We start from the raw sequence: 9023 nt of genomic DNA on the forward strand, positions 1-9023 counted from the left end.
GCATTGCGTGTCCCCTTCCTATATATACACACCATGTTTACATGTTTACATATTTTTTAATTACATTTTTAATTCTTTTTACAAATATATAATTTATTCGCGCATACATATTTATTTAGAGATATTTACAAATGTATATATGTTTTTGATTTTTTTTATAATATTATCATGACCGATTTACTATGATCACGTGTCGCCGTTACGATTTTTCTCTAAAACTGCAAAGCAAATGGCATATGATGAATATTCGAGTCACACGACGCTAGCATAAAAATCGTGTAAATCACGCCACAAAAATGCGGTGCGGTTAGTGCGATATGTTCGTGTAAGAATAAATATTTTTAGCTGAGATTGTGAATAAAACTTAAATATATGATAATTAAAATATTTTTATATAATAAAGTTCTATAATATTTAACATTTCAGAGTTACGATAACTACTAAAAATATAAATAAAACTGTAAATATGACAATAATGATATAGTTGTTTTATTAAAATTTAGTATATAACAATGCTAGGTTTATTGAATAATAAACTATTATTTGAAGAGGTTGTAATATCCATAATTATAAATTATATGCATATCTATATAATAAAATTTTGTTTACAATTAATAATATATTTATATATTATTATATCGTAGTGCGACGGGGTTTGAACCGCACTAGTAATATGTCGAACCGCACCGCGCGCTTTGTTAAAATTTCAATCAGCAACCAAATCACGAAAATAAAAAAAAAACGTTTTATTATGCGGTGCGTGTAATACCCCAAATCCATTTTATTTAAATAATACATAATATGTATTTTAAGGTGGTGTTGTACAACTTCTATATTGAATACTAAACTCCCAACTGACATTGATAAAAGAAAAGAGCAAGAAAAAGAATATATAGCAAGAGTCGAGGCAAGGTTTGACAAAAATTTGTTGATTTTGGTCATGCACCCTGGAGGGCCTTGCTAGCGCCCTAGGAGCGCCTTGCCAGCGCCCGTAAGCAGCAGCGCCCTGGAGCGCCTTGCTAGCGCCCTAGGAGCGCCTTGCCCTATTTTTGTACCACATCGATTACAATACGTTATAGTGTTATGAATATAAGGAATGACCTGGTTTATAAGTTTGTAAACATAAGCCAGGTTGGCGCCACCCCGTTGCTCCCCGTGTCTTGGCTCCACCCCCCGTTGCTCCCCGTGTCATGCCTCCACCCCCGTCGCTTAGGCGCCACCCTGTCGCCAGTGCAATTCTATTTTTTTTGAAACCATCTTTGTACCGCATCGAGAACATAATGGTATATTCTCATGAATATAACCAGTGATTTAATTATTCAAGAAAATATGTAAGCCAAGCGCCCACCCTGTCGCTTAGGTGCAAGCGCCCACCCTGTCGCCGTAGTGCAAGTGACACCCATGTCGCCAATTCAAATCTTATTTTCTTTAGACCACCTTTATACCACATCGAGAATATAATGATATATTCTCATGAATATAACCTGTGGTCTAGTTATGGAGTCAGCAAACTATGTAAGCCTAGCGCCGCCCCGGTCGCTTAGACGCAGGCGCCACCCCTCTCGCGTAGATGCAAGCGCCACCCCTGTCGCCAATTCAAAACTTATTTCCTTACAGCCACCTTTGTACCACATCGAGAACATGATAATACATTCTTATGAATATACGCCGCCCTGTAGCCATGTCGCCAACTCCTTGGCGTCACCCTTGTCGCCCACCCAAATGGTATTTTCTTAAAACTATATTCACCGTACCACATCGAGAAGAATAAGAAGGACAGTCTTTCCTTTTTTTATATATACACAGCCCATGGTGACTTATTAAAATGAGGAAGCGAAGCATAGCTGCTAAATTTGGTACGTCTAGTTATTTATTCCTTGATTTATTTTGTTAGTTTAGTTATTTTTAATTAGGTTAGTGTTAATTGGAGAATTGATATAGGTGTGACTTATAATAATAAATAAATGTGTGAACATTTTAGGGAACGAAGTTGTGAGATTCGAGAACACTGTGCACTGTAAGTATATACTGTACCCTTCACTGTGATATTTTATGATGTTTCGGTGAACATTTTATTGATGACTTTTTGATGAGAAATGAGTATTCTTACATTTGTTCTGTGTGTGATGCTTCCTTTGTGAAGTAAAGTATGATACTTCCTTCGGGAAGGAAAGCTAAACCAATTGTTTAGCTGGCCGGGATCCCTAACAGTAGAACGTGTGAACTTTTGAACGTGTATGAATACTCATACTCATCTTGATGTGTGAAACTGTTTTGATGACTCTGATGAAATATTGGTTTGGTCCACCAAGTTTTGTGAATAAAACTCAGTTGAAATGTGACAGTCCGAGAATCCGGGGGTCTGGATTCTGACGTCACCACATAAAACCCATTTTTAAACCCTTTTTAAAACCTGTATTTTTTTTTCTTTTTAAAAGATAATGAAGATCAAAAGAATTTGAAACCTGAAAACATTTAATAAAAGATTTGAATGAGAACATAAATCGAATGATTTCAAAACCTGAATTTCAAACTTGAAAACCATAATAAAAGAATTGAATGATAACATTTAAACTTTAATAATTGATTCCGAAAGAGAACATCTTCACCCCCAAAACAACAGGATCGCTTCCAGGTTACAGTATTGAAATTAGAATCCACCACTAATACTACACAACATCTCTTACCAAGTCAGATCATCTTCGATAAGAAGAATCACTGTCAACTATTTCAGCTTGCACCAACCTCATCAACTTTCCTGAACACTCCTCGACCACTGGATCCTCAACTCTGTCTCCTCGCCTAGCATTAGCCTTATTCCCAATCTCAATCAATCATCTCATCTTTCAGCCTTTCTGAAATGGTTAGAAGAGAATAGCAAGAGTGAGCAACAATGCTCAGCAAGTAATAATAAACAATAACAATTCTGAATCAATAAGATAGAAGTTCAAAGGCTCAAGATACTTTGGTAAAAGATTCGACATAAATTCATAAGATTAAGGTATTGTATAGAATGATTCACAATACCTTGCATCAATGGAATACTGGAGTAATTCAATCTTTCCAAGAGAATTATTGAATTGGACTATCACATTTTAATTAAAACCAAGGTTAGGCAGCTGATCAGTTCCGCACTAACCCCGAGCAGGCCCCGCCATGCTCTATCACTGGATCCAAGGCACTCATTGGCCTTACATGACCACGAATCTGGTCCACAGGTTTATATAAAAACAATAATCCAATTCTCTAATTCAATTCAAGAAGCCAATGTAAATTAACAGAACATCATCATAAATATCATCAACAACAGAATAATTTCAATTCAAACTTTGATAATAAACTTTCCATGAGTCACCGTCCATCCTTCCATAAATCATAGTTCAGGAAATCCTCAACTATTCAGTATCCTCCATTATCGGCTAAGCAACTGAATTTAGCCTGCTAAACCAGCATGACAATGGCGGGTTGAATAATCAAGAAGATCCCAATTCATTCAAAGCTCCAACTATCACTGAGCAACACATGCTTCAATGACAATCTGAACTTCGAATTAATTAATAACACGGAAATTCTTTAGATTCTTAAAGAATAGAAAGAATAGATTCGAACATATGCACTTTTAAATATAGAAAGGAAAGATACGAATTCTTGCAACAGATACCAAAGGAATGGATCAGAATATTTGCGATATATCCAAGAGAAAGGGTTCATGATACTTGCAACACATATAAAAAGAATGGATCAGAATATGCAATATATCCAAAAGCAGGGTGCAGGATACTTGCCTTAAATCTGACTCCAGTTTCACAGCTCATTCTCATCTTTCAACTTTCACAATCTATGCATCTCGTAATCTCTAGACCATCTCTAGCTATACTCTATTCGTCACATCGCTTCGCTTACTCGATTCCTCCCTTATTTGCTTTGCAATACCACTTGTCCTTCTGAACGTCTTCGGTCATCCACGTCTCGTCCAAACCCTTTACGAGAATAAGATAATACTATAGTCACTAAACAATATATCGCATATACATATCACGTATATCGATACCCACTTATATACCCCTTTAAACTTATCACATACCACGTAACACATAAGCATGCTTTAACTCTAACATATAGTCAATCATATTCCACATAACATATCACCAATCAATTATCATATAAATCCTTATCGAAAATCCGACATCGTCTCGTCTATGTATAAGACTATCCACCTATTATCTTATCCCAATCATTAATCAACCAACAAAATCCAATAGCTATAATCCATATATTCTTATCCAATATCAATCATACGAATCATTTATCACTTCACAATATCAAAACTAACACGTACTTCACATAATCATCACCTGATAGCACTTAGATCACATATTATCACATTATGCATACTTATCAACAATTATTCACCTTATAGACTCAGCCATATAGTCACATCATATTAAAATAGACGTTATAAGCTTTCATCTCTCTTTCGTTTCACTCGATTCCGACTTACGGATCAAAAGATATGGTCAAAACCGTTTTCTGACTCCGCTCTCAACATATAATACCTTACACCGATAGCAGACAACACATTACACATTAAGTCTCCCATCCCAATTGATGTCAAATCAATTCCTGGGTTTAAAATGATTTTTCGAGAATTTTCTGGAATTTTTTAAACATTTTTCGGAATTAAAATCGATAAAAGAATCACTTTTCGGATAAATAATCAAGTCCCAAATACTTGAAATTGGACTTGAAATCATTCATAAACAATTATCGAGCCTTGAATATAATTTAGAAAAATATTTTAAAGCTCGAAACTATTTTTCGGAATTTTTAAATCAAAAAGGATAATTAAATCCAATTAATTAATCAATTAAATCAATTAATAATTAATTAAAATAATTAATCAATTAATATTTAAATTAATTGACTAATTAAAATAATTAATTACTAATTAAAATTAATTAACAAACTAATTTAGATTTATTTTTGAATAAAGAAATAATTAAAAACTATTTTTGGAATTTAAAATAATTAAATAAAACAATTTTAGGAAATTACATCAAAAAGGTTTATTTTGTAAACTTTTGAAAATTTTCAACCAGGGTTTAAACTGTAACTTTAGAAAGTTACAGGGGGTGATATGTAACTTTTAAAACTTGGGTATGAGAACTGTATCATTTTCGAAAGTAGGAGGGCCAAACTGCACTTTTGCAGCGGCACCTCCCCCCCGTCGCCGTTAATCGCCGGAATCGGCGTTTCCGAGCTCCTTTCCCCACCAGAAACTGCAGATAGGATCTTTGAGCATCCAAAAACTTAACCACGCCATCAGATTAATCAGAAGCGGCCCTATTTGGCCGGAAAATTCATATAAAAGCTCGCCGCCGGCGAGTTTCTTTTGAAACTCCGGCGAGCCCTTTCTTGACATCCCACATAACCTTCGAACACACACGCACGTTCCTCCCATCACACTCTATCTGTTTGTCAACTCAAAACTCACCCAGAATTAGCCAATTACAAAACCCCAATCTTCAATTGAAAATATTCAAACTAACCTCAAGAACACTCCTCAAGAATTAAACATGAATTTCTATATGTTATCGAACTCGAAAATCAACATATAATATACCAAAACGACGAGAAAAACATGCTCTACATCATAGAATCATCAAAACAATCAAACAAACACGTTTGCAAAAATTCACTATTTAAATCATAATAATTCGAATCTTAAAGCTTCAATTACTCCCTACCTGTGAATCTCAGGTTGTTTTTGATGATTGATTTGAGTTCTACTCTTCAATATCTTCGATTTGACTACTCGCACGCTTGATTCTGACTCCAATAACGCCTTCAAATCTTCGTTTGATTATGAAGAACACGAAGAACACCGCTCGGTTTCTCTCGGTATTCGTGCAGAGAAAGTGGTGAAATGATTTCTACGGTGAAAATCAACTCTAGGAAGGTCTATTTATATTTACAAATAATTGGTACCCCTTTGGATCGTTTATGACATGAAAATACGTATTTAGTAGCTTTATATTAATAAAGCGGGGTCCAATCGGTACTAGTTTTCAAGATAATCATCAAAACAGGGCTTTTTAACTCAATTATTGGTCTGTGGGTCCCATTGCAATTATGACAAGATAAAGATGAAGAAAATATCTCGGTTCACGTTTATCGAGACAAACTGGATAATTATCAACAACTACAATACCCGAAAAACTCCGCCGGACCGACTCCGGGGAAAACCGTACTCCGGATCGAAAAAGTCAAAACACGAAAAATGTCCGGAATATTCAAATTAGGCTAAAGGTGAGTTTTGTTGAAACTTTCGGGAAGAAAATTTGCTACCTCGTTATGAGTGGACGGTTTTACGGAAGTCAAATAATTAATAAATAAATATAAATATACGCAATTAAATCCATAAATCGATTATAAAATCATCTAACATTCCATAAATCGATATGAAAATATCCAAATAAACTATATTTTCTCCTGAGCATATAGAAATTGAAATCTCTCAAATACGAACACATACGAGCAGTTAACGCAATAAACCAGATAATACAAAATCACAAAAATTCATATATTAATCATATAATACTCATAATTAACCATAATTAATTAACCAACAAATCCACCAATACCACTTACTCACATCACACATATATTCACATAATATTCATACAGAATTTTCAAAACAATATATGAAAATCAGTTTTAAAAATATAATTATTTATCAATAACACAATAACCCGGGGTTTAAGTATAAAACCTTGAAAATTCATTAAATTGGAATAAAATATTAAATCTTATTCCTTTCTTTGAAGAAAATCACTTTTAATACTAATAAAAATATTTTTAAAAATCCGGGTCATTACAATCTACCCTCCTTATAGGGATTCCGTCCTCGGAATCAGAGAAAGAAGGAGGACGCATAATTAGTATAATCCATATCAATCCACAAAACAAGTATAATCGCATACAACTATTCACATAATCATATCAATATTCAACTAGAGACAACTATAATATCTAAACAAATAGATTTATAATAATCAAATCTGAATTTAAAAATATGGGATATTACATTCTACCCCCCTTATAAGGATTCTGTCCTCAGAATCCGCGATGAGAACTAAAACGTATCATTTATAAGATCATTGTACACGCTTCATAATATCACATGCTCATCCGCCTTTGCTCAACTTTGGCATACCTTTCAAAGTTAAAGAAATAGGAGAATCAAAACCTTCACAATTGCAAACTTCATTTCCCAAGAATCGATCTTTGGGAATTTTCGAATAGAACAAGGTGTTTTCAAAATAGGTCACATTGGAATACAAGAGTGACTGGGAGATCAATAAGATCAATTGAACTTAATGTTGCGTGTCCATATTAGACACTACTAAAGGTTGTTAACCTTCTTGTAATCACAACACACACAAGTGATGGCGTCCCATCCAACTCCTATCACACAGACAGGTATACCTTGTGTCCCCTATACATAGGGTTGTTCATCCCAATCAGATGGAAAGAATCCAAGAAATCTCAAGGAGCATCAAGGAATGTTAAGGATTATCAAGGAATATATTAAGGAACATCAAAAAGATATCAACGAATATCAAAGAATGTCAAAGAATATCAACGAATATTAAGGGACATCAAAGAATATGAAAGAATATCAAGGGATATCAAAGAATATCAAATAATATCAAGGAATTCCACTGTCTTTTCATAAACACGCCTTTATCACACTTCTTTGTTTTCCCACTCATACCAATAAGCATTATCAATGTCATCTGAGAATTTGAGAAATTGAAGATCTCATTTATCAAAACTTTGTAGAAAAGATATCATGATAATATCTCACTGATGAGAAAACAATCAAAAGAATCTTTAGTTGAAAAGAGGTATTGCCAAGGTCTTCTCAAATTCCCACTCTACTTTACGAAATCGTTATTCGATTTATGTCATCCTTTCAACGTTCTCGATAATCAATCGATTTGACTCGTAATAGCTTCGTAAGATGTCATCGTATACGTTATCGTCCGTAATAACTCTGGCCCATGTAGTTTACATTCTTCTACTTTATCCCAGTTGCCCTTGAAATCCATAGCACAAACACGTAACGTATCTTCGATTGTCTGGATCATCAACCTGTGGGTTATGGGCCCACCTTGATGCCATTTGAAATCCCGATTAGCTCGAAGCGTTGTCGTCGAGGACTAACGTTCTAACTTACTTGTAGACATCATCTCTAATAACTGGACTCAATTCCACGTACTCTCTATCATTCACTTCTCACCTATCAACCTCTATCTACCAATCTCTCCTTCTAATCCAATACAACTCATACTCTACACTTACTCTTCATATTTTCACTCAAAACAATATACATCTTCCAAATATCTGACATGGTCAACATACTATGAACCATGCATTTATATCATCCTCAAATCAATACAATAATCCAATTTCAAATATGCAGTATAGTCAGAATACTCTGAACTCTGCATTTTCACCATTCTCAACTCAATCATTCACTATCAAACTCTTCTATCTAGGTCTAATCTTGACCTTTCTCACAATTCACCATCTCAATTAGTTAATATACTAGGAATCATATGTCTAAACTTAAGAATCCCAATCTCTTTAAATATCCACACTTAACTTGATCATCTAACTAGACTTTATGCTTCACTCACATCTCTAGACTATGTCCAAATAGTCTCACAATACCTCGATATGAGGTCACACAACGTCTAACCTATATAAAACTTAAAACTATAATCTATATTCAAATTCCAATAACTTGTAACCTGTTGCTCTGATACCAACTGTGACAGTCCGAGAATCCGGGGGTCTGGATTCTGACGTCACCACATAAAACCCATTTTTAAACCCTTTTTAAAACCTGTATTTTTTTTTCTTTTTAAAAGATAATGAAGATCAAAAGAATTTGAAACCTGAAAACATTTAATAAAAGATTTGAATGAGAACATAAATCGAATGATTTCAAAACC

The 9023-nt window shown here is 34.2% G+C and overlaps 1 long non-coding RNA gene across 1 annotated transcript; it reads right to left on the minus strand.

The window, feature by feature from the left end:
* Positions 1-2522: 2522 nt before the first annotated feature.
* Positions 2523-6127, minus strand: LOC135148535 (uncharacterized). The gene is made up of 3 exons (XR_010286602.1): positions 5748-6127; positions 3786-3980; positions 2523-2855 (listed from the first exon to the last, which is right to left on the minus strand). It is a non-coding gene; the product is annotated as an uncharacterized LOC135148535 (long non-coding RNA).
* Positions 6128-9023: the final 2896 nt, after the last annotated feature.

This window comes from Daucus carota, chromosome 1, assembly GCF_001625215.2.
Source record: "Daucus carota subsp. sativus chromosome 1, DH1 v3.0, whole genome shotgun sequence".
NCBI classification, from domain to species: Eukaryota; Viridiplantae; Streptophyta; class Magnoliopsida; order Apiales; family Apiaceae; genus Daucus; species Daucus carota.